The 26,364-nt window shown below is 45.1% G+C and overlaps 1 protein-coding gene and 1 pseudogene across 3 annotated transcripts in view; one reads left to right on the forward strand and one right to left on the reverse strand.

The window, feature by feature from the left end:
- The window catches only part of SLC41A2 (solute carrier family 41 member 2), a 79,488-nt gene extending 63,689 nt beyond the window's left edge, over positions 1-15,799 (reverse strand). The window contains exon 1 of one of the 2 annotated variants that reach the window (XM_081082916.1): positions 15,708-15,799. The gene's annotated coding sequence lies outside the window, so the exon portion shown is untranslated. Of the gene's footprint in view, positions 1-15,555 lie in introns of both variants that reach the window. The other variant, XM_081082917.1, reaches the window with a different exon arrangement.
- Positions 7,393-7,842, forward strand: LOC308514013 (small ribosomal subunit protein uS19-like; annotated as a pseudogene). The gene has a single exon. The product of its transcript is annotated as a small ribosomal subunit protein uS19-like (transcript).
- Positions 15,800-26,364: the final 10,565 nt, after the last annotated feature.

Here is a 26,364-nt window from a genome sequence, read left to right on the forward strand (position 1 = left end):
AATGTCCACTGGCATACTCGGGGGGGGGGGGGTCCCCTCAGCCCAGCCTGTGCCCTCTTGCAGTCTGGGAGCCCTCAGGGGATGTCCAGCTGCCGCAGAGGTGAGAAAGAGGCTCCTACCACAGCCATGTGCCCGGCTTGTAGCTGAGCAGCGTTCCCCCTGTGGGAGTGCACTGACCACCAGGGGGAAGCTCCTGCGTTGAGTGTCTGCACCCTGGTGGTCAGTGGGCATCATAGCAACCGGTCGTTCCACCATTTGGTTGATGTGCATATTAGCCTTTTATTATATAGGATTGTTTTTCCTTTTTTTCCCACAGGAGCAATATGTGTTCAATGCAAAAACTGAGAAAGAAAAGAAAGAAAAGAAAAGAAAAGAAAAGAAAAGAGAAGAAAAGAAAAGAAAAGAAAGAAAAAAATGCCAATGATAAACAAAAATTGTTTATTCTGGAAACCCACCATCCGATATAATCACTGATCACATATTGATGTATATGATGACATTTCCATATTTTTCTATATATGGATACTAGAGACCCAGTGCATGAAATTCGTGCACCAGGGGTGGGGGGGTGTCCCTCAGCCTGGCCTGCACCCTCTCATAATCCGGAATCCCTCACGTAGGGTCCCTAAGCCTGGCCGACAATCAGGGCCTATCAGGGCTTTCCTTCCCCCGGCTGCCGGCAGCTGGCCCTGCCCCGCCTCTGCCACTGCTTGCCATCTGTGCGGCATCGCCACCAGTCACTTCACTCTGCAGGCGACAGCTGTGGGGTGCGATTGCTTGGCTGGTCTGGGCCTCCCCCTGTGGGGTGATCGCTGGCCGGCCCTCCCTCTGTGGGGCAATCAATCTCAGGGCCCACAGATCGATCGCCCTGCAGAGGGAGGCCCTGCCTACACACCACAGCACCACCAGCCGGATGGTCTGGGCCTCCCTCTGTGGCCGCCTGGGCCTCCTTCTGTGGGGTGATCGCTGCGCAGAGGGAGGCCCCACCCACCTGCTGCAGCACCACCAGCCAGGTAGCCCAGGCCTCCCTCTTTGGGGTGATCGTGGATGCCCCCCTCTGCCCCCCGACCGACTGCCCCACTGGCTGGTGGCCTAGGCTTCCCTCTTTGGGGCGATCGATGGCCTGGGCCTCCCTGTGCGGGGTGATCGTGGGGCGATGGCGGGGCCCCCCAAAAATAATCGCATCGAACCCGCCTTGGCTGGCCTGGTGCCAGTGCATGTCATAGCGTGGTCATCTAGACGGTCGTTCTGCTGTTTTGTCGTTTGGTCGATTTGCATGTTACGCTTTTATAATTATAGATATGTTTAAAACAAAAAAAGGTTCGTGTTGCACATAGTATTTTGCATCCTACTTTTTGCATTTCAAAATGTGTCAAAAATGTTTCCTCATAATATTATTCTACAAACCTTTTGGTGAGGATTGTTTGTGTGTGTTTTGTTAATGGTCACCAGAGGATTTTTTTTTTCCCATTGCTTTTTCAGAGAGAGTGAGAGGGAGGGAAGGCGAGAGAGGTAAACATTCATGTGAGAGACACATCAACTGGTTGCCTCCCACACATGCAACCCAAGTACGTGCCCTTGACCAGGAATCAAACCCCAGACCCTTTGGTTCGCCCAGCTGATACTCTAAGCACTGAGCACACTGGCCAGGACTACGAAGCTATTCTTAATGGCTACTTAAAACTGTACTATTTCTAAAACTCCCAGGAGCCCTAGAACTTCTTCTCTCTCTCTTTTATTTTCTTCTTTCTCTTCTACTTTTCCCTCTCCACACATTCCCCAGTGAGAAAAATATAGTCAACCCTCGGTTCCATCTCCCATCTTGAACAATTCAGTTCGTGATCTGACAACCCTTTCCTGCCGATACATCAGCATGACAAAAAGTGCCTTGCAGGCCACAAACAAAGAAGAGAATATGAGTCAGTTTACCACAAAAACTCACATTATTAACATCTCAGGAAACTGTGCTGTGAATATTTTTGTGTTTTGTTTTGTTTTGCTTTCACTGCTGGTGAAATGGAGCTTTAGCACTATTTTTAAAACATACAGAGGCCATCAGGGGTGCTAATGTTGCTAAGGGTGTGAAAGAAACAATGATCACGGGCAACTGAAAAGGTAGAAAAACTGTTGTTGATTTGGGTAAACAAAAAGCAGTCAGCCCATGACAGCGTTACACATGATGACATGTGTAAAAGCAAAGATGCTGCATACTGACTTCCTGAAAGATACCCCTGGAACAAGTGCTGAAAGTGATTCATGTAAGGATGAGAGGGAGTGGTTAGATAAATTTAAGAAAAGAAGTATTTGGTTCTAGATCAGACATACTATATATAAGAAAGGTTAAAAGCAAATCATTTGGGAGTCTGGGGCAAATTCAATTTACATTACTTCTAATGGGGAAAAATGATTCGGTTTTCAAACAAATCGCTTCTCAAACAGTCTTCCGGAATAAATTTTGAGAGCCAAGGTTCCTCTGTACAACTAAAAGGCAACAGCCTTGCCCTGGCCAGAGGCTTGCTTGGTTGGAATGTCATCCCATACACCAAAAGGCTGCAGGTTTGATTCCTGGTTAGGGCACATACCTAGGTTACAGGTTTGATCCAAAAAACATATCCTTGGGTGAGGATAAAATCCTATATAATAAAGGGGTAATATGCAAATCAACCAAACGGCAGAATGACTGGTTGCTATGATGCGCACTGACCACCAGGGGGCAGACACTCAATGCAGGAGCTGCATCCTGGTGGTCAGTGCGCTCCCACAGGGGAAGCACTGCTCAGCCACAAGCTGGGCTGACAGCTGGCAAGCGCAGCGGTGGTGGCAGGGGTGGTGGCAGGAGAGGCTCCATGGCAGCACTAAGAACGTTCGACTGCGCTTAGGCCAGCCGTGGGCAAACTATGGCCCGTGGGCCGGATCCAGCCCGTTTGAAATGAATAAAACTTAAAAAAAAAAGACCGTACCCTTTTATGTAAAGATGTTTACTTTGAATTTATATTAGTTCACACAAACACTCCATCCATGCTTTTGTTCCGGCCCTCTGGTCCAGTTTAAGAACCCATTGTGGCCCTCGAGTCAAAAAGTTTGCCCACCCCTGGCTTAGGCCCAGGCCCCTGGGGAGTGGGCCTAAGCCATCAGTCGGACATCCCCCGAGGACTCCTGGACTGCTAAAGGGTGCAGGCTGGGCTGAGGGACCCCCCCCCCCCACACACACACACACACACACACACCAGTGCACGAATGTTGTGCACCAGGACTCTAGTAAATAAATAAAAGGCAACAGCCTTCTTCAATTAGCATATCACAAATGCTTTCAGACCAGTCCCATGCTGCTGTATGTTTTTCACAATCATTTATAGCGTATGTATTTGTTAGATGATTGTGACTCAGTGACAGTCTCTGCCCCACCAAGCTCCAAGGAAGTACCAGGTTACCATCTCATAGATGGTATGTCTCCTCCACAATCCCCCACTCACAATTCAAAATGATAATAACTCCAAACAAAATACAGGTCACAGGGGTATGATTTTTCCAGAAAGATGACCTCATTGTTTCTTCAAAAATTACAAAACATTCGGGAGAAAACCAAGATGGCGGTAAACACTGGAGTTAGCTGCCTCGAACAACCACTTCACAAATACAACTAAAAGACAGAACGGACATCGCCCAGAACCACAGGAAGACTGGCTGACAGGAAATTCTTCAACTAGAAGGAAAGAGAACAGCATACGAGACTCAGAGGAGGCACAGTGCGGAAAATACAAAGGTGCGGAGGTGCACGCGGAGCAGGCTGGTAGCTGAGGGCGCGGCTGTCGTTTTCAATCGGGAGGGAGTCTCAGATTCTGAGCTCCAGTTCTGGGCGAGTCTCTAGGGACCCAGACTCAAACGGGAGAAGTGGGACTGTCTGGCATCGGTCGGAACTCGAGGGCAGCTTTCTCTCCGAGGTTTGCAGCGGTTGCTGGGACTCTGAGAGGCAGAGCCTCTGGGGACGGGACTGAGAGCAGCCATAACTGCTCCCTCCACCCGCTCTGTTGATCCTGTGCGACCTGCCCTGCCCAAAGCCATTTGCCAGATAGCCTCAGGCAAAGGCTAGATTAGCACCTCCCTAGAGGACAGAAGTTTTCCCACTGCAGACACAGCTGATTCTCACAGCCAGTTGGCCTGGAGGTCAAATCCCCCCAGTATCAACTACAACAATCAAGGCTTAACTACAACAAGACTGCGCACAAAGACCACTAGGGGGTGCACCAAGAAAGCATAAAAAATGCGGAGACAAAGAAACAGGGCAAAACTGTCAATGGAGGATATTGAGTTCAGAACCACACTTTTAAGGTCTCTCAAGAACTGTCTAGAAGCCGCCGATAAAGTTATTGAGATCCTCAAGAAATCTAATGAGACCCTCAATGTTGTGATAAAGAACCAACTAGAAATTAAGCATACACGGACTGAAATAACGAATATTATACAGACTCCCCACAGCAGGCCAGAGGAGCGCAAGAATCAAGTCAAAGATTTGAAATGCAAAGAAGCAAAAAACACCCAATCAGAAAAGCAAAATGAAAAAAGAATCCAAAAACACGAAGATAGTGTAAGGAGCCTCTGGGACAGCTTCAAGCGTACCAACATCAGAATTATAGGGGTGCCAGAAGACGAGAGAGAGCAAGATATTGAAAACGTATTTGAAGAAATAATGACAGAAAACTTCCCCTACCTGGTGAAAGAAATAGACTTCCAAGTCCAGGAAGCGCAGAGAACCCCAAACAAAAGGAATCCAAAGAGGACCACATCAAGACACACCATAATTAAAATGCCAAGAGCAAAAGACAAAGAGAGAATCTTAAAAGCAGCAAGAGAAAGAAACTCAGTTACCTACAAGGGAATACCCACACGACTGTCAGCTGACTTCTCAACAGAAACTTTGCAGGCCAGAAGGGAGTGGCAAGAAATATTCAAAGTGATGAATGCCAAGAACCTACAACCAAGATTACTTTATCCAGCAAAGCTATCATTCAGAACTGAAGTCAGATAAAGAGCTTCACAGATAAGGAAAAGCTAAAGGAGTTCATCACCACTAAACCAGTATTATATGAAATGCTGAAAGGTATCCTTTAAGAAGAGGAAGAAGAAGAAAAAGGTAAAGATACTAATTATGAACAACAAATATGCATCTATCAACAAGTGAATCTAAGAATCAAGTGAATAAATAATCTGATGAACAGAATGAACTGGTGATTATAATAGAATCAGGGACACAGAAAGGGAATGGACCCACTATTCTTGGTGGGGAAAGGGGTGTGGGAGATGCGGGAAGAGACTGGACAAAAATTGTGCACCTAGGGATGAGGACAGTGGGGGGGTAAGGGCAGAGGGTGGGGTGGGAACTGGGTGGAGGGGAGCTATGGGGGGAAAAAAAGAGGAACAAATGTAATAATCTGAACAATAAAGATTTACAAAAAAAAAAAATTACAAAACATTACATTATTTCAATGTTTTTCTCTCTTTTGGTGCTCCTTTACTAATGCTCAAACACATGCTTATACCGTCCATTAAGCAATGTCCCCGGGGACTGTGACAGGACTGTTCTGTTCTAAGGAGCAGTGCGAATCTGAATTCAGATTATGAAATCTATGCACAATCAAAATCCCATACCTGAGTATACAGATTTCAATAAATGACATTTGGAAAAAGAGAATATTAACTGCCTGTTCAAAGTTGTATTACTCATGTGGAATCACTGGCAAATGCTTTATGCTATGTTTGAAATTGCACAAAGCTTACTGGGATATTTGCTACCCTTCCATTAGATCAGTGGTTCTCAACCTTCCTAATGCCACGACCCTTTTAATACAGTTCCTCACATTGTGGTGACCCCCGACCATAAAATTATTTTCGTTGCTACTTCATAACTGTAATGTTGCTACTGTTATGAATCGTAATGTAAATATCTGATATGCAGGATGTATTTTCATTGTTAAAAATTGAACATAATTAAAGAATAGTGATTAATCACAAAAACAACATGTAATTATATATATGTTTTCCGATGGTCTTAGGCGACCCCTGTGAAAGGGTCGTTCAACCCCCAAAGGGGTCACGACCCACAGGTTGAGAACCGCTGCATTAGATGAATAAATTACATCACTTGCATTGAGTGATTTTATGAGGGAATTTCAAGTGACTTATTCATCAGATCTTCACACTTAAATTAAATTATTTGCTTCCAGAAAATGAAATGTCAAGAAGTGTCAACACGCTAATGATATTGATAGTAGTTAAGAGCTTGGTCTCCCAAGTCAAACTGTTTTGGCTTAAATTCTGATTTTTCCCTAGCTGTGGGATCTACGCCTCTACAATCAGTTTCCTCATGAAAAAAGTATCTCCTTATGGAGTTACTGTGAGGATTAAATGAGTTCATACATATAAAGTGCTTAGAAGAGTGGATCAAGCCTTCAATAAATGTAAGATAATTAGTATCATCATTATAATTACACATTTTTACAAAAGGCTTGTGATCAAGCAGTAAAATGATAACCTGGGGAAGATCTGGAATTGCTGAGTAGGGGACTTAGGACATTTTCTAAATTAGACAGTTTTCATTTTCTTTTTAGTATGTTTTTCCTAGAGGCCCGATGCACAAAATTCATGCCAGAGCAGACCTTCCTTCCCCTGGCTGCCAGTACCACCTTCCCTCTGGCACCTGGGACCCAGGCTTCCCTCGCAGCCCCAGCTTCATCCAGAAAGTAGTCCGGAAGGACGTTGGTCTAATTAGCATATTATGCTTTTATTATTATAGATTGATTTTAGGGAGAGAGGGAGAAGGAGAGAAAGAAACATTGATGTGAGAGAGAGACATCAATTGGTTGCCTCTGGTAGGCACCCCACTGACCAAGGACCAAACCGCAATCTGGGCATGTGCCCTGACGGGGAATTGAACTGGTGACCTTTGGGTGCACAGGACAACGCTCAACCAACTGAGCCACACTGGCCAATTGTTTTTTAACTTTTTTTTTTTAATGCAGAGAAATTCTCTGCTTAAATTAAATCTTATGTGAATCCCAATTTATAAAACAGGTAAAAGCAGCAAGGGTTGAAGCACCCTGGTTTTCACCCACTCAGTTCCCACCTTACCTCACTTGAGAAGACTCTGAAACCCCTCCTCGGAGCACTGAGTTAGAAAAAAAAGTCGAGAAGGACATATTCCAAGGTGCTCAGAGCACTGACCTCAGGAGAGTCGGGCTGGCCTTGCTTGGTACGGTAAAGAAGGGCTTGAAATACCATTTTCACTTTTTCAATCCTGCACATTTTTAGATTACTTGAAATTTTGTTTATGCTGAACACTTTTAATTTTTTTAATTTAAAAAGTAATAAATAAGAGCCTTCCTGAAAACCGACAAGATGGCAGAAGTGGAGCAGAAGCAGCAGCGGACCTTGTGCAAGTTTGCCTGCTGGGCACGGGTCCTGACCAGCTGCTGGACATGCCCTATGAGCAGCCGGTGGACCTGTCTAATGAGCAGCTGCTGAACCTGCACGGTGCCCCACGGCTGCGGCGGCTGAACAGGCCTGCGGAGGAAGCAGCACTGGCTGCTGAAGCGCCTGCACTAGGCCCAGGAAGGGGCACCGCCCCTGGAGAAGCCTGAGGTGGTGAAGAGGCACCTGCAGAACATGATCATCCTGCCAGAGGCGGTGGGCAGCATGGTGGGCCTGTACAATGGCAAGGCCTTCACCCAGGTGGAAATCAAGCCTGAGAAGATTGGCCACTACCTGGGTGAGTTCTCCATCACCACCGGCTGGCCAGGCACAGAGCCACCCACTCCTCCCACTTCGTCCCTCTCCAGTAGCCAATAAAAGCACAGACGTAGCTGGTCAAAAAAAAAAAAAGTAATGAATAAGAAAACATTACTCTAAAAAAGCATTTTCATGGTTCTATTTCTTCAAGTGGATTACCATATTTTAATAAATCATTTCCCTATAGCAGGGCATTTTTTAAAAATATATCTTTATTGATTTCAGAGAGAAAGGGAGAGGGAGAGATGGAAACATCAATGATGAGAGAGAATCATTGATTGGCTGCCTCCTGCATGTCTCCCACTGAGGATCAAGCCTGCAACCCAGGCATGTGCCCTTGACTGGAATCGAACCTGGGACCCTTCAGTCCGCAGGCTGACGCTCTATCCACGGAGCCAAACCAGTTAGGGCAGCAAGGCATTTTCTTGACGAAATTACATTGCAATGAAAATGAACATCTTTGTGCATAACGCTTTCCATATCTAGAGTTATTTCCTTAGGGTAAATTTATAAAAGTTCCAATATAAGTTCTTAAGATGCACAGCTCGAAATAGGACTCAATGGAACATAAATGTATAAAATCTAATGAGTTTTAAAAGCCATCCTATATCAGCAAACTTGGATTCAAGCATTCATGTTTACGATACATAAAACCTAATTTACAAAACTAATTAGCAAAGCTTCCACATCTCAGAAATACATTAAAGAGAAATTTGATTCAGAAATCGAAATCATTCTACCTTTCATGAATGTTTCGCAGCTCCCCTTGCCACTTATCAAAACCATACCCTGAAAGGGTTTTCCCTCCACAGATGGGTTCCACAACCCCGTTCTGTGAAGTCACAGCACTGTGACAGTATAATCGTTCTCTGGCAACAACCTGACATCATTCAATTCTTCTTTGTAAGTTCTTTGGGGTGTGCAGATGTTCTATTTTTACTTCTTCAAAGATCAAAATCTATTTTCTATTGCCGCTCCATTAATCTCATATGAATGATACATTTTAATCTAACTTTATTCCCTCTGTCCCCAGCCATCTTCATAAAACTACTTTTTGGTAAGTGCTCAGAGAATGCCTTTCTGTTCAAACCCCAAAATCAAAAGGTTTGACATTATTTTTATTATCTCTACTACTATTTTAACATAAGAGCACTTTTTGTTAAATTATCTTTTAAATAACTGAATGTGGTTCTATCCCATGATTTCAACTTAAAAAAAAAAAAAAGGATTTCTAATAAAACCTTTTCCTTTTTCCAAAAGCAACATCAAGGTCATTTTTGTTACTATGTAACAATTCTCATATTAAAGGAATTTACCCTCCATCAACAAAGATTTGTGTAGTCCCTACTGGGTACCAGGCACTTGGCTAAATGCCAGCGATTCAACGTGGACAAGACAAAGACAAGCTCTGCTCTCATTGATCTCCCAGTCTTGGTGCAAAGGCTGAAAGGTGAAAGGCAAAACAAGGAATCTTTATGAAGTGGAAGGATCCAGAACTAAAAAATAGTGGCAAGATTCTTTAGAAAAATAGATGGGACCACTTTTGGAAAACCTGGAACACCGGGCCAAGAAATTTGAAGTTTATATTTGAAAGACGCAATTCAACGGCATCTGTAGAAAATATAAAACTAATCAGGCCCCGATTCAAACTTTTCAAGGCCCTCTCATCCACTCTCCAATAAAGCCAAAGTCCGTAATAAGGTTAACTCAATCCTGCATAATCACCACCACCTACCCAAGACCTTCAGCTGTGGTCACTCTGGACTTCTGTTTCCTCTGTTGTAGGGGTTTTCTAACTATATACCACAATCTAGTAAGTATCTGTGTGTGACACGCTCTTACTTTCTATTTCATTTCTTTTTCAAAACACATAGGTCACAACCCACTAAACTGATTTTACAATCTACTGATAGGTGCCTAGGTTGAAACATACCACTTTAGTGAGCGACACTCTTACACGTCTTAGTTTTTCCATGTTCTTTTTGCCCGAAACACGTGGGCTCATCTTCACTCTTCCCTTTTTCCTGGCTACTCTGTGTTCTGCTTTATGATCTTAGTTCTTACACATCACTTCCCTGACCCTCTTACATACAGTTCCCCCTCCTCTGTGATCCCGAATTACTCCATGTTTTCTCACATTCACTATGCTTTACTGTAACTGCACTTGTCTTTCCAGGCTGTAAACTCCATGGGAGCAAGGAGTATGTCCACAGGTGAATCCCAAGGGCCTAGCCTAGTGCCTATTACTTATTAGATACTCAACATGTAGTGGAGGAATAAAACAAGGAAATGGGCTTAACTAATCTATCTTTAACCACACAATGAAATGATCACCCACTTAAAAACTGTTATTTCCGTGGAAAACATATTCTTAGTTCCAATTTCATAAATGGTGATGAAAGCCCTGGCCAGGTAGCTCCGTTGTTTAGAGCATTGTCCCGTACACCAAGGTTTCGGGTTCAATTCTTGGTCAGGGCACATATAATGAACGCATAAATGAATGGAACACCAAACCAATATTTCTCTCTCCCCCGTCCCACTCACTCTCTGTCTCTCCCTCTAAAAATCAATCAATAAAAAAATCTTGCCCTGACCGGTTTGGCTCAGTGGATAGAGCGTCAGCCTGCGGACTGAAGGGTCCCAGGTTCGATTCCAGTCAAGGGCATGTACCTTGGTTGCAGGCACATCCCCAATTGGGGGGGTGTGTGCGGGAGGCAGCTGATTTATGTTTCTCTCTCATCCATGTTTCTAACTCTCTATCCCTCTCCCTTCCTCTCTGTAAAAAATCAATAAAATATATCTATTTTTTTAAATCTTAAGTGGTAATTAACTTCCTATAAAAGCTAGCCTACAAAACACCATTATCCAGGACACAACTAATGAGAGATGGCAGTTTATTTTCCCCTCTACCACAGCACTCAGGACTGAGGGACACTCTTCTTTCTCTCCACCAGTGGCTCCTCTGGCAGGAAAGTGATTTATATAATGGCTAAAATAGGGATAAAGGTCAATATTCCAGATAAGCCCCACCCCTGAGCTTTCACTGGCCCTCTTAGATTTGTGTGCCTTCAAGGTGAGAAAGTTTTCCTTTCTATTCCAATTCCTATGAGATAAACTCCCTGAAACAGGGCTTTCCCTCCCACAGGAAACCTGAAGTTTTTTATGTGCTACCGTTGTATCTGGGTAGGCAAAGTATGAAGGAGTAGTGTGAACATGAGTCTAAGCTAAATCCTCCAATCCAGCTTTCTCAGAACTGAAAATGAAACTGTATTTTAATGCTTGAATCCTCATCTGGCTTTTGGAACTTTATCTTGCCGGAAGCCAATTCCAGCATGTCATAATTTCAAGAGTTTCTGATGGCATTTCCCCAAACCTGAATAGGATACATTAAATTGATTGTTTTCTGCCAGACAGCTCAGGGCATCTTAACCTACATGTTATTGCCTCCTACTGGCCAAACACCTGAACAGCCGTAAGCTAATTCCCCCATTCTGACAATGGACTCTGTATCAAACCCTGACCCTTTGAAGTGTATATCTCTGCCTCGCCTCAGGACAAATTGTGTTAATAAAAAGCATGGGGACCTTAGAACTTAGATCTTAGTTTCCTTTAAGTTAAGCAGCTCTGACCCCCAAATGCCTTTCAAAATTATTCTTCGTCTCTGGACTCCTATTTAATCTACGCACAGCCTTCTCCAGATTTCCTGAACCCTTCTTGATACCAGAACAAGAACCAAGGCATAATGCATATAAGAATAACCAATGGCCGAAACCGGTTTGGCTCAGTGGATAGAGCGTCGGCCTGCGGACTGAAAGGTCCCAGGTTCGATTCCGGTCAAGGGCATGTACCTGGGTTGCGGGCACATCCCCAGTGGGAGATGTGCAGGAGGCAGCTGATCGATGTTTCTCTCTCATCGATGTTTCTAACTCTCTATCTCTCTCCCTTCCTCTCTGTAAAAAAAAATCAATAAAATATATTTAAAAAAAAAAAAAGAATAACCAATGGACACAAGACTCTAGGGGGTAGGGGCCGGGGGAATGTCAAGGGGGGAGGGGGGGGGGTAAGGAGACATATGTAATACTTCAAGAAATAAAAATTATTTTTAAAAAAAATCAACCAATGAATCCATGTATGAGTGGAACAACAAAAAAACAAAACAAAAAAAAGAACCCTGGCATATCTCAATTTGACCAGAATCTGAAGAGGGAGAAGGGGTGTGATTATAGCACACTACACACCTTCAACATGAACAACAGTAATCCCAGTCTGCGTCTGAGTCCTAGAAGAGCAGGCACAGAGGAGGTAGGTGGAGCAAATGCAACGGGAAGAGAAATGGAACGAAGGACAGGGAGGTTTTTTCCACTTTTCTTACTTAGAATTTTTCTTTGGCAAAAATGTCTGAATAAGTTGAATCTGTCTTTATATCATACAACTGTCCTTCCAAATTGTTTCATTCAATTGGTAGTATACTTTTGAGCAGTCATATTAGAGTAGAAGAAAAATGGGCTTGAATTCCTGGTCATTTCTCATCTTCCAGACTCCTTATGCTGTCCAAAGATCTCCATTTTCAACACCCACACTTTTAGATATAGGGCAAGTTTTGCCCAAACCTCCAAACTGTTTCAGAACAGAAAATGAGATCCCCCTCTACTCACCTCTCCTAACACGCCTCCCCACCACCACCAAGTCAAAACTCTCATTTCCGCCGGGCCAGTGTGGCTCAGTGGTTGAGCATTGACCTATGAACCAGGAGGTCATGATTCAATTCCCAGTCAGGGCACATGCCCAGGTTGGGGGCTCACTCCCCAGTAGGGGGTGTACAGGAGGCAGTCAATCAATGATTCTCTCTCATCCTTGATGTTTCTCTCTCCCTCTCCCTTCCTCTCTCTGAAATCAATAAACAAAATTTTTTTAAAAAAACAAAAACTCTCAGTTCCTCAGATAGGAGAAAGCAATCTGATTAAATCCATTCACATGAGACATACCATCTGACTGACAGTTCTAGCCTCTGAGCCCTACCAGATTACACAGATATAGATATTTTAATTTTATTTTAAAGCTACAGAAATCTAACTACAGTAATTTCAGAAACAAGATGAGAAGTCCCTAGAAGTCTCCCATAAAGGAAGCAGATCTGCTCGGACCAGCATTTTCGGGGATCATGTCCCAAAAGTTGTTCCCACTATCCTCTCCAGGAGGAAGAGAAGGTCAACTGGAGAAAACATTTGCAACTACAGGAAATTTACACATCGCTGGGGTACGTCAGTAACAATATTAGGTTGGATAGGTTATATTTTCAATGTTTGATCATCATTTCATTAGCTAAAACAAAAAACACTCAGATTATATATTGAAATTACTAGCTTCATTTTTACTAACAGAATTAAGCATAAATGGGTTAAATGTTTCTATTGCATTATAATGTGGTAGTTGAAGCACAGGATTGGACTGCTCTTCACACACTTTTAATAAGCTATTTATCCATTATTTCCACCAGGAAATCCTTTGTTTTATTTGATAACGTTTCTGAAAATTGATAGAATACTTTTGAGCAGTCATATTAGAGTAATAGAAAAATGGGCTTGAATTCCTGGTCATTCCAAGGGTGGTGTCTTTTTCAGTGGTTTGTGCTATGTAAGAGCTGAAGCTAATGTCGAATTTGTGTGTCCTCAGAAATTAACCACGAAATAAGTATAGCAGCATTCATTCAGCTGGAAGTGGCTCTTAACTTCGGCACCATCAAAAATATTTGACCCCAGGTGGTTTGGCTCAGTGACGAGAGCGTTGGCGGGTCGAAGGTCTCAAGTTCAATTCCTGGTCAAGGGCATGTACCTCAGTTACAGGTTTCATCCTGTCTGGGGGGACAAGCAGGAGGCAACCAGTCCATATGTACACTGATGTTTCTCTCTCTCGCTCCCCCTCCCTGCCTTTCACTCTCTCTAAAACTCATTGGAAAAAATATCCTCAGATGAGGATTAAAAATAAAAAAAAAATTTGTCTTTGCCACCCACATATAAATATAATTATAATAAAGACTACACAAACTTAGGAAAATAGGGCCTCCCACTTCCCTTAATTTCAGGTTGATGTCTTTATTAGTCAGTGCTAGCCCCTTAACCAAAATTTTTTTCTATAAATGTAGATTATAATTAAACAATAAACAAATTACCCAATTAAAATATGGGGAAAATATCTGAATAGCCATTTCTCCAAAGAAGATATACAAGCGGACAATGAACACAGGAAAATATGCTCAACATGATCAGTCAGCAGGGAAATGCAAACCAATACCGCTTCACACCCACTAGGATGGCTATAAGGAAAATTAGCCAATAGACCAGTGGTTCTCAACCTTCCTCATGCCGCGACCCTTTAATACAGTTCCTCATATTGTGGTGACCCCCAACCATAAAACTATTTTCGTTGCTACCTCATAACTGTAATTTTGCTACTGTTATGAATCGTAATGTAAATATCTGATATGCAGGATGTATTTTCATTGTTACAAATTGAACATAATTAAAGCATAGTGATTAATCACAAAAACAATATGTAATTATATATGTCTTTTCCGATGGTCTTAGGCGACCCCTGTGAAAGGGTCGTTCGACCCCCAGGTTGAGAACCGCTGCAATAGACACTAGCGAGTGTTGGTGAGGATGTGTAGAACCTGGAGCCTCGCATACACTGATTGGTAGGAAAGCCAAATGTTGCCCCTACTTTGGAAAAGTTGGCAGTTCCTCAAAAGTCAAACATATGTGTTTACCCAAGAGAAATGAAAGTCAATGCCTGCAATAAAACATCCACAAACGTCCGTAGTAGCATTATTCACAATGGCCTAAAAGTGGAAACATCTTTAGTGTCCACCAACTGCTGAATGGGTAGGCAAAATGTGAGACTGTGGTACGCCATTACAACGGAATATTATCCAGCCATAAAAAGACTAAAGTACTGATACATGATACGACATGGATGAACCTGGGAAACATTTTGCTTTGTCAAAGGGGCCACTTCCAAAAAGCCACCTATGTGATTCCATTTCTATGAAATTTCCAGAATTGGGACATCTACAGCGACAGAAAGTAACTGAGTGGAGGTAACGGGGAAATTAGGAGCGACTACAACTGAAATGGGGTTTCATTTGGGATGATGGTAATAACTGCAGAACTTTGTAACGATACTAAAAGCCACATTTTAAAAGGATGAATTTTACAGCATGTGAAATATATCTCAATTTTTTTAAAAAACTGTTCAATTACGGAAAGAGATTACTTGTCTATACATGTAAATGTGATATAGCTAATACATACGGATATGTAATCTTTCTCTAAATGACCTCCGAGGTTTCTGTTGTGTTTTTTAAACTGAGATATGCTTCCCATCTACAAAGAAAAGAATGAAAGAACGCGGTGACTCAGAGCAAATGCCGAGCCCTGAAGCGGTGGATGCGGGGTGTGCCCGCGCCGGCCTCGCAGCCTCTCCATCCGCGCTCACCTTCGCCCCATCACTCAGCCGCCGCCCGCGGTCTGGCCAGGTGTCCGGGCCCGGCCGACCCACCGCGGCCGCCGGGTCCGCTGCCAGCCGGCCCTCCCGCCCGGGGCTGGGCGGGCACAGCGGGCCGGGCTCCGGCGCTGGCGCTGCCCGCGGGCCCGGAGGGCGCACGGCGGCTCGGACTGCCCCGCCGCGCGGCCGCTCCCCGCACCCCCGGCCCTCCCCCCCCCGCACCCCCGCCCAGGTCCCGGACCCGGGTCCCACCCCACCTCCCCCTGGTACCTGGGATGCGCCCGAACCCGGCGCCGCGGCCAAAGCCGAGACTTCCCCTCCATTACCACCTGCCACGGCGCGCGGCGCCCGCCGGAGTGGAGGGGACCCCGCCTCTCAGACCCGCGCGAGGCACCTGGGGCGGGGGGTGGAGGGGCATTCACCTCGTCCCCCCGCGGCGACGGCGGCAGCTGGCCCGGCCCGCGGTCCTCCTGCTCGCGCGCCTCCTCGCACCCGCGGCCCCGCGCTGACAGCCCAGGAGCCGGCGCCCGAGGCCGCGCGCTCCCCGCCCCGCCCCACCGCCGCGGCCGCCCGGCGCAGGCGCACGCGCACCTCCGCCCCGGGCTGGGGGGGGGCGGGGGGGGGCAGCCCGAGCCTGGTGATGTGGCCGCGGGGGCGGCGACCTGGAGCCCAAGCACCGCCCCCTCCGGGACCCGCGGCCGCGCCCTGAACGTCGCCGGTGGGGGACCGGATCGCCGAAGGAAAGAGGGACTTTCCCGGAGAGCAGGGCTGGGGCCTCCTTGTGGCAGCCACTCGGACACCCCCCCACCTCCACCCACGGACAGCCACATCCCTGAGTGCTCCTGGGTCCGAGCCCCCAAATCTATGACTCATGGTCTATGTTCTCAGACCAAGGGTTAGCGAGCGGGGTTCGTTTTTCTTGCTCGCAGACTGAGATAGAAACCGAGGCACACGTAACTCTGGATGCCTTTCCGCAGCGCCGCCGGAGAGAAGGGAATGGACCACTGGGAGGAGAGACCCCGGGCAGCTCCTAGCACCCTCCGGTGGGAGAGCGGTGTGCAGGCCCAGTGCACGGGCGCTGTGGAGGCGGCTGGGATGCCAGACTGCTCAAGCTCGCCCACACTTGTTTTCAACTCCAGGTAAAAGAGAGTCAAAGTTTGCAGTGTAAAACCAAGAACTCAAACCTAACTATTTATTGCGCACCTTCTGTATATGGTTCAGGTAATGGGCTACACCCCCATGGGATATTCCGGTGAACAAAACAGGCGTTGGTCCTCAGGGACTTATTCTAACGGAGAGACTGTCCCTTAAAGGTTACACAGTTAATGACACTTTTCCTCACGTTAAAGCTGCCATCAACTCAAAGGCACACCGGTGATTTAGTAGCAGCTTTTCAGGTGCCAATGGATGCCAGGGCATATATTTATCCAGGTTTTTTTTTTGCTTTTGCTTTTCAAACTGAGTTTTGACCTTCACCTTCAGGGTAAACGGTGCTTCTGTGTGTCCTGGCCATCTGTAGTCTTGCTTTTTTTTTTAATGGCCCATGCAACATAAGTAAAATAAAATGGCCATGCAGGTGTTCCTCGCCCCCTAAACACTATGAGGAATGAAAGTGTAATTGCAAGGACTAGGAAAACACTGTTTTGACGGGATAGCCAATGGTTTTGTTCTTCTGATTTTTAATTACACATCACTCGAAGGTAATCAGCTGCTCTTGACATTTTGCCAGAAATAAAGTTCCAATCAAATAAGTGTCCCTCCCGTGGGTCATCCAGTCTTTCAAGGTTTCTGCACTAAGTATATATAGGAGAGGCCACCCTTTCCAGGTTTTGAAAATTCTTCCTCTTGGGAGTATGCCAGCACCTTCCCAACCCCTCTTCTTCTCCCAGGCACCTTACCTTTGCCTTTTCCTCTCTTAAGCTCCAAGGGTCTTTCTTTTGCTTCTAACTTGTTTCCTGAGCCTATGCAGCCCAGCTGGCTCATTTCTTGTCACTCTAAATAAACTTTCTCTTATAATTTAAAAAAGAAAGAAAAACCCAACCAGTGTGGGTCCGTGGTTGAGCAACGACCTATGAACCAGGAGGTCTCCGTTTGATTCCGGGTCAGGGCACATACCTGGGTTGCAGGCTAGATCCCCAGTGTGGGGAGTGCAAGAAGTAGCTGATCAATGATTCTCTCTCGTGATTGGTATTTCTGTCTCTCTCTCCCTCTCCCTTCCTCTCTGAAATCAATAAATTTTATAAAAAGAAAATTCTACCACCATTTTTTCTGAGAGAGCTGATGAGTTTCAACTGCCCTAAATGCCATTAGTTGACATGTGGTGGGCAACCTACTTATGCAGTGCTCTTCATTCTGAATGCTACAGCATAGTGTGTATTTTTTAGGTATTTTAAGCTTCAAGTTGGAATCTAAATTCAAATTACATTTCTAGCCCTAGCCAGTTTGGCTCAGTGGATAGAGCATCAGTCTGCAGACTGAAGGATCTCAGGTTCAAGTCCTGTTGCAGGCTCCACCCCAGATCCCAGATGGGGTGCGCAGGAGGCAATCAATCAATGTGTCTTTCTCATATCAATGCTTCTCTCTCTGTGTCCCTCCCTCTCCCTTCCACTCTCTCTAAAAATCAATGGAAAACATATCCTCAAGTGAGGATTAACAAAACAAACAAAAAATTGCATTTCTACCCTGAAAATAGCTCAAGGTGGAAGAGATATCCCCTTCTGAAAAATTAGGTCCTACTGTGTTTAGGCAACGACCACATTATTATTTCATCTTCTGCCTGACCACTGGCAATTTAAAATGTGAAGCAAGTGGCTTAGAATTGAGGGTCTGTATTAATCACTGTTGTGATGATTGCTAGGCAAAAGCCTGGGAGTTATGAGAGTGTGTAACAAAGGGACCTGTCTGCTCTACAGACTAAGAAAGAGGAAGTGACATTTAATCTGAGACTTGAAAACTGAAAAGGAGCAGGCCAGGCCACAAAGGGAGGGGTGTGAGAGTGGGGAGTGCAGGCAACGTTGAAATTTCAGGTTTGAAGGCCCTTTGTTAGGAAGCCGTTCCACCTCCTCAGGCCTTGGAGGACGGGTGGGGAAGCCCTACTGACTGGACTGAGATTCACAGTTCCGCAGGGGGAGGTGGGCAGGAGCCTGGAGGGCCATGCTGAGGACTTAGGACTTAAACCTAAAGACAAAAGGAAGCCACTAAAGAGCTGGAGAGGGTCCATCTGGACATGATGAGATGTGTATTTGTAAAAGACATTTCTGGCTGCAGTGTGGGCAGTGAATAAGAAGGAAGCAACAGAGCTTGTGTAAAGACTAGTTTGTGAGTTTGTGGGCAATGAAGATTAGGAGAAGATGGTGGGTTGAAGAAATAGATGAGGATTAGAACTGTAAGGACTTGATCTTTGACTATATGTGAGTGGGGGGAAAAAGTGCCAAAAAAAAAAAAGGACTCCTAGCTTTTTAGCTCGAGCTTGTACAAAATAATATAAACGGGGCCACTTTTAAATGGAGTCACTGCCATCCCAGAGAAACTGCTCTGCAGGTTTTATTCCTCAAACCTTTGGAATGTTAAAACTGGGCAAATAAACCTTTGAAGTTGGCCTAAAACAGCATTGTGTTCCAAACAACCATTTATTGGGACTAGGACTGAAAATTAAGTAAATTATTTGAAATTCGTGTCATTGTTAGCTTATCTGTACCTATAGAAATTCCTTCCTTTCCCTTCCCTTTCTCATGAATACCCCTTGCCTTTACCTCCTAATTGGACTACTGTTTGGATTTTTGCATGAATCCATGCTTTTGGAACAGTTATGTTTTGAAATAAATGTTGTCTCTCACGTTGGCCTTTTATTTTTAGGTTAAAAATATCCTATATAATAAAAAGCTAATATGCAAATTGACCAAACAGCAGAACGACCAGTCGCTATGATGCACACTGACCACCAGGGGGCAAATGCTCAACACAGGAGCTGCTCCCTGGTGGTCAATGTGCTCCACACGGGGAGCGCCGCTCAGCCAGAAGCCGGGCTCATGGCTGGCGAGTACAGTGCTAAGGAGCAGCAAGTTGAATGGTAAGGAGCAGCGAGCAGGCAGGCGGTAAGGAGTGAGGGGTCCCAGACTGTGAGAGGGATGTCCAACAGCTGGCTTAGGACATCCCCTAAGGGGTTCTGTGCTGCAAGAGAGCACAGGCCAGGCTGAGGGACGCCCCCATCCCCGCCCACGAGTGCATGAATTTCACGCACCAGGCTTCTAGTGAATATATAATAGGTGTATATCCTATATAATGATAACTACTTATGAAAATGAAATAGGATTGGAGAATTTAGGGGCAGTATTGGGTGGGGGAGGATATGAAGAGGAGGAGAGACTAATGTATATAGATTGATCCAGGGAGGTCTTGCTGGTTTGAGCAGAAAAAAGTGTGGATGAAAAAAAAGGGATTCTATGAAAAGTAACCTCACATGGTAATCTGATCATCAGTTTTTTAATGGGGCAGGTCATGATGAGTAATCATGCCCCAGGCATATAACTTTCTAGTAAAAGTTTTATCTTTTCCTTATGTAACCAAAGAAGTAGGTTGGGCTGCCTGCTGCTACTATGACCAATTTGTAAACAGGTGCTAGTGTAAAAGGAAAGGGATTTATTCCAGGTGCTGCTACCTAGGAGAATGGTGGACTTCTGTCTCAAAGACCATCTCATCTTCCTGCTCAAGCCCAAGGTTCTTATAGGAATAGAGAGGGGAGGGCTTTTAGAGCTTTTTTCTTTCCAATTATCTTTCTAGCTTTTGGTGTGGGTAGGCCCTATCCATTCATCTTTCTAGCCTTTGGCATGCTCTGTGCAAGAATCTTTCTGTGCCCCTTTGACTGACTGTCTACCGTACCACTTAAGCATGCCCTGTCCATTGTTTCCGTGCATCTAAATTAGCACACCTTTTATATAACTACTCCCAAGAGAGCACATAGTCTTAACTATCCTGCAATCCCATCCTACCTTCCTCCCATTTTCATGTAATCTTCCTTAAATGCCCTCCTTAATCTCAAATGCACAAAAGAAACTGCCAGCCTGGCCAGTGTGGCTCAGTGGTTGAGCACTGACCTATGAACCAGAAGGTCACAGTTCCAATCCTGCTCAGGCATATGCCCAGGTTGTGGGCTCGATCCCCAGTGTGGGGCATGCAGGAGGCAGCCAATCGATGATTCTTTATTATCGTTGATATTTCTATCTCTCTCTCTTCCTTCCTCTCTGAAATCAATAAAAATATATATTTTTTAAAAAGAAAAGAAACTGCCAACAGTTACTCTTTGAAGCATTTATCTCAGTCTATTGCGAGCTTGCTTCCAGGTGTATACTCTGTTTAGCTCAAATAGATTTTTATAAAAATTCTCTACAGGTTTGAACATTTCTTCTGTCAACAGGAGTAAGGGAGCAATTATGCTATCTGGGGAGAGCACAGCAGGCACAAAGGTCCTGAGACAGAAGTGTGTTTATTGTGTTCCAGAGACAACAAAGACTCCTGTATGGCTGGAGTGAAATGACCAAAGAGGTAGTGGTAGCAGGTGCAGTCAGAGAAGCAGCTGGAAGCAGGTCATGAGACGTGTAGGCCCCTGGAGGGCCTTTTGCTTTCACTCTGAGTGAGACAGGAGCCACTAAAAGGATTTGAGGAGCAGAGGAATGGCCCCCTCTGATTTAGGGTTTAATGGGAAAGGCTGGAAAGGAGGCTTTTACAATAACCCAGATGAGAGGGAAGGTGATCCAGACCAGAGTGGTTGCAGAGGAAGTGGTAGGAAGAGGCTGGACTCTGAATGTTTATGTTTGAAAGTAGAGCTGACAGGCTGGATGTGCTAATGGACTGAATGAGGGATGTGAGAGAGGGAGAGGCATTAAGGATGCCTCCAAAGCTTTGCCTCAAGAAATTGGAAGGATGGTGCTGGAGGCTAGGAACAGTAGTTAGCATAATAAATGCAGGAGGGCCATCAAAATGTTGATGGACACCTACAGCAGGGCTGAAAATCTGCATATTATTACCTGCTGCTAGAACAGCCGAAGGAAGTTCCCCCAACCTGATGATCTTTTTATGGTTTACCAGGCCTTACCTTTGATATGTATATCCGCTTTGCTAGAGGGCAAAATGTGTGAATAAAAAGCCCTGGGTGCGGGAGATTCCAGGAGCGTAGTCACTAGAAATAAGTTTCCGTCTGGCCCTCCAAAATGCCTTCCAAATTCATATTTCTTCTCTAGCCTCTTCTTTCATTTAAGCATAGCCCCCTTTCCAGATTCCTAAACCCTTCTAGATGCTGAGAACGACCCAGCAGGATGGCATTACCATTCGCTGAAATGAGAAACACTATGAGGAGAAAGTCAGAAGAGACAGGTATGCGATCACCCAGTGGAAGTTCCACGCACCTGTTCGTACTAACTCATTCAGTCCTCACAACAACCCAGGAAGTACTGTTGTTATTCCTGTCGGACAGATGAGGAATTGAGGCGTTACTCTACAGTGTTCCCCAGAGCCCAGCTGTAATGTGGAGATAATAATCCTATTGAGTTTGCTACTACATAGTCTATCAGGGAAGTCAGTCAGCTCAATAAACAATTACAACAACATCTAGAGTCCATTGGGGAAAGTCTGAGGGACGATAGTTGTACAAAGCAGAAACATCTCCTAAAGTTTGGGGGTAGAGGAGACAGGCAGGGCTCAGGAAGACTTCCAAAAGGAAATGATGTTAGGCTGAAATCTAAAGGGTCAGTAGCCAAGCAAAGAGAAATTTTAGGAAGGGGTATAGAAAAGGGAGGAAAGAGCATTCCAGATAGAGGGAACTACTTGTGCAAAAAGGGGCAGTGGGTTTGGAGGAATCGAAAGAATTTCAGTATGTTTGTATGTTGATTGGTCCCTATTGAGAGGTTTCCTCCACAAACACCTGGCCATGTTTCAAGGGTTCCCTATTCCTAGTGTCTTCAGGCTGTATCTTTGAGAAAGCCGAGGTTTACTATTCTTGATTACTCATCAGGTTTTGTAGGTCCTCAACCATGACCATGAGTTCCTGCCTCTGGACTTTGGACTTGCTGTTCTCATTAATTAGGACACTCCATTCTCCCAGAAACCTTCCCAGGTCTGCACCTTCCAGGTGGTCTTTCCTCTTTTTTCCACAAGAGCCAGTGAAAGGCTTGATCACAGCACTTAAAAATAACACATTGAGGGAGGAAGGAATGGGTGAAAATGTAAAGGGGAAGTAAGAGGTATAAACTTACAGTTATAAAGTAAATAAGCCACGCCCTAGCCGGTTTTGCTCAGTCGATAGAGCATCCACCTGCAGACCAAAGGGTCCCAGGTTCGATTCCCATCAAGGACTCATACCTCAATTGCAGGCTCCTCCCCCGGCCCAGTCCCTGGTCAGGGCGAGTGCAGGAGGCAACCAATCAATGTTTCTGTCTTTCCCTCTCTCGTCCACTCTCTCTAAAAATCAATGGGAAAATATCCTCGGATAAGGATTAATAAATAAAATAAAAATTAAATAAATAAGCCATGGAGTTGTAGTATACAGCTCAGGGAACATAGTCAATAATCCTATATAATAAAAGGGTAATATGCAAATTGACCCTAATGGCAGAACGACTGGTTGCTATCATGCCCACTAACCACCAGGGAGCAGACACTCAATGCAAGAGCTGCACATGGTGGTCAGTGCACTCCCACAGGGGGAGCTCCACTCAGCCACAACCGGGGCTGACGGCTGTGAGCGCAGCAGTGGTAGCGGGAGCCTCTCCCACCTCCTTGGCGGTGCTAAGGATGTCTGACTGCGGCTTAGGCCTGCTCCCCATAGGGAGAGGGCCTAATCTGTCAGTTGGACATCACCTGAGGGCTCTCAGGCTGCCAGAGGGATGTCTGACTGCCAGCTTAGGCCCAATCCCCTGGGGAGCAGGCCTAAACCAGTAGGTGGACATCCCCCAAGGGGTTCCGGACTGTGAGAGGGCACAGGCCAGGCTGAGGGACACCCCAAGTGCACAAATTTTTGTGCACCAGGCCTCTAAGTATTGTAATAATTTTGCATGGTGACAGATGGTTACTAGACTTAGTGTGCTAATCACATCATATAGCATACAAAATGTCAAATCACTAGATTGTACACATGAAGCTAATATAATATTGTATGCCAACTATACTATAATAATCTTTCTTTAAAAATACCATATCTTAAAATATTTACTTATTAGTCCATCTCCTTTTGAGGTTCTCAGCAGAGTGTTTATATCTCAGGCTGGCACAATGTTATTAGCCCTGTATGGATACTCAATAATTTTACCCCTGAAATGAATGAACAGATACATTTTAATTGACATTTATCTTAGTGGTGCTGCTACCAGCATTTTGATTTTCTGTTTTAATTCCACTCCCGGTAGAATTATAAAGTTATTTGGGGTGACATTTAATTATATATTGCATTGTTCTGGGTTCTTTAATCTGACATTTGTTGGGTTTTTGCTAGGAGACAAGCTTTCTGCAGCATTGGGATGCTGATGGCTGAAATATTTTTCAGGGACATGAGGGTGTGGCCTTGATGATATTATTTGGTTTAAGGACCTGGTAAACCCAATTATTTGTAACTGTTGGTGGCAGCAGGTACAACACCAGGTGTTAGACTGGTGGGGTAGAACCTGACCTGGGTTCAGCGACCTGGGTACTAGAGATCTGGCTAGGAAAACTAGGAGCCAAGCTCAAATTATAAGAGAACATCCTATATAATAAAAGGCTAGTATGCAAATCATCTGAACGTCAGAACGACTGGTCACTATGACGCTCACTGACCACCAGGAAGCAAACGCTCAATGCAGGAGCTTCCCCCTGGTGGTCAGTGCGCTCCCACAGGGGGAACGCCGCTCAGCCAGAAGGCCTGAGCCAGGATCATGGCTGGCAAGCGCAGTGGCGGTGGTGGGAGCTTCTCCTGCCTCCATGGCAGTGCTAAGGATGTCCCCCCGAGGGTTCCCGGACTGCGAGAGGATGCAGGCCGGGCTGAGGACCGCCCCCCACCCCCACCCCAGTGCACAAATTTTGTGCACCGGGCCTCTAGTTTATTTATAAAATCACAGATGTACAAGTAGTAGCTTGTAGAAGAAATGGGCTTAGGAAACAAGTTATAGAGTCAAAGGAAGAGCCCATGGTGCTTGTAATTGAGGAAGGTAAAGGTGATGCGCCTAGGGCAGTGGTCGGCAAACTCATTAGTCAACAGAGCCAAATATCAACAGTACTTCAAAATAGACTCGCCCAGGCCAAAAACTGACGTCTGCTCATGGGCCATTAAGTTTCAATCACACTGTACGTGCGCCCGCACGTGGTATTTTGTGGAAGAGCCACACTCAAGGGGCCAAAAAGCCGCATGTGGCTCGTGAGCTGCAGTTTGCCAACCACAGGCCTAAGGGGATGAGGAGGAAGAGGGTGGAGGGAAAGGGCTGTTCCCAGGAGGGAGAGGCACTGGGTCTTTCTTCCTAAGGTTTTAAGGGTGGAGATTTTAGGGGAGGTCCCAGGGGAAGATCTCAGTAGAATATTCAGCAGCTTTCCAAGTGTGTCCTTTTAGGGTATAGGTCTCCACTGATTGATTGATCAGCGCCAGTACAGGGTGTTATTATTGAATGCAGCTGGTCCTGAGGACAGCTGTGAAGTAGCTTCTCTGGTTTTGCTGATTTTCTGGGCCTGGAGCTGACATGCAACTGAGTCCTAGATATTATCTCTAGGGAGGAAAGGCCAGGAGCTCTAAACTGAATAACCAGCAATATGAAAGGTCACAGGGGGAGGTCACCCTGAGGCTCAGGTCCCACACTACCATTGTCCATTGCTAGGCACCAGGGGCTTTCCAACCTGGTGACTTCTGTACCTGGCTCATTGTCCTTGCTCTGCTCCTGTCTGTCTAACTGCCTACCACATAACCATTCTCGTCATGGGTGTTCACATATACAGAACCCCTAAAAAAGACTATATAGTCCTAGCTGGTTTGGCTCAGTGGTTAGAGCATTGGCCCAAGGACTGAAGGGTCTCCGGTTCAATTCTTGTCAAGAGCACATACCTCAGTTGCAGGCTAGATCCTTAGTCCTGGTCAGGACATGTGAGGGAGGCAACCAAGTGATATATATCTCTCTCATACTGATGTTTCTCTCTCTCTGTCTCTCCTCTTGCCTTCCCCTCTCTCTAAAAATCAATGGGAAAAAAAGTCCTTAGGTGAGGATTAACAACAAAATTGTATAAAGCTGTTCATAGCAGCTTTATCATAGTAGTCTAAAACTAGAAATAATAAGAGAATAGAAAAATAAGATTGATAAGTTCATATAATAGAATACTACTCTGCAATAAAATGAAACAAATTACAGGCACAATCAACAAAATGGGTGAATCTTACTGACATTCTGCTGAGAGAGAGCACCCTGACAAAGAATACACATACTATGCATGTCCATTTTCCATTGCTGCTGTAACAAATTACCACAGACTTAGTGGCTTAAAACAATATATTTGTTATCTTAAAGTGCTTTACAAGTCCCATTTTAATCTCGCTGAACCAAAATTAAGGTGTCAGTCGGGTTATTTCTTTCTGGGAACATTAGGGGAGAATCCTTTTCTAGCTTCCAGATGCCAACCACATTTCTTGGCTTGTGGCCTCCTTCCACTAACTTCAAAGACAACAGTATAGTAAGTATCTCCGACCCTCCATCTATCCTCCCATCTCTTTGACCCTCTCCTTCTGCCTCACTCTTACACTTTTAAGAACCCTTGTGATTACATATTAAGACCAAAGAAAACAATCCAATTTTAAAAATGGGCAGCCCAGATTGGCCTGGCTCAGTGGTTGAGCGTTGACCTATGAACCAAGTGGCCACAGTTAGATTCCAGGTCAGGGCATATGCCTGGGTTGGGGGCTCAATCTCCAGTGGGGGGATGGGGAGCATGTAGGAGGCAGTGGATCAATGATCCTCTCTCATCATTGATGTTTCTATGTCTCTCTCCCTCTCCTTTCCTCTTTGAAATCAATAAAAAATATATTTTTTAAATGGGCAAAGGACCTGAATAGACATTTCTCCGGAGGACATACAGATG

This window comes from Myotis nattereri (genome assembly GCF_964212035.1).
Source record: "Myotis nattereri genome assembly, chromosome: 2".
In the NCBI taxonomy this organism is placed as follows: Eukaryota; Metazoa; Chordata; class Mammalia; order Chiroptera; family Vespertilionidae; genus Myotis; species Myotis nattereri.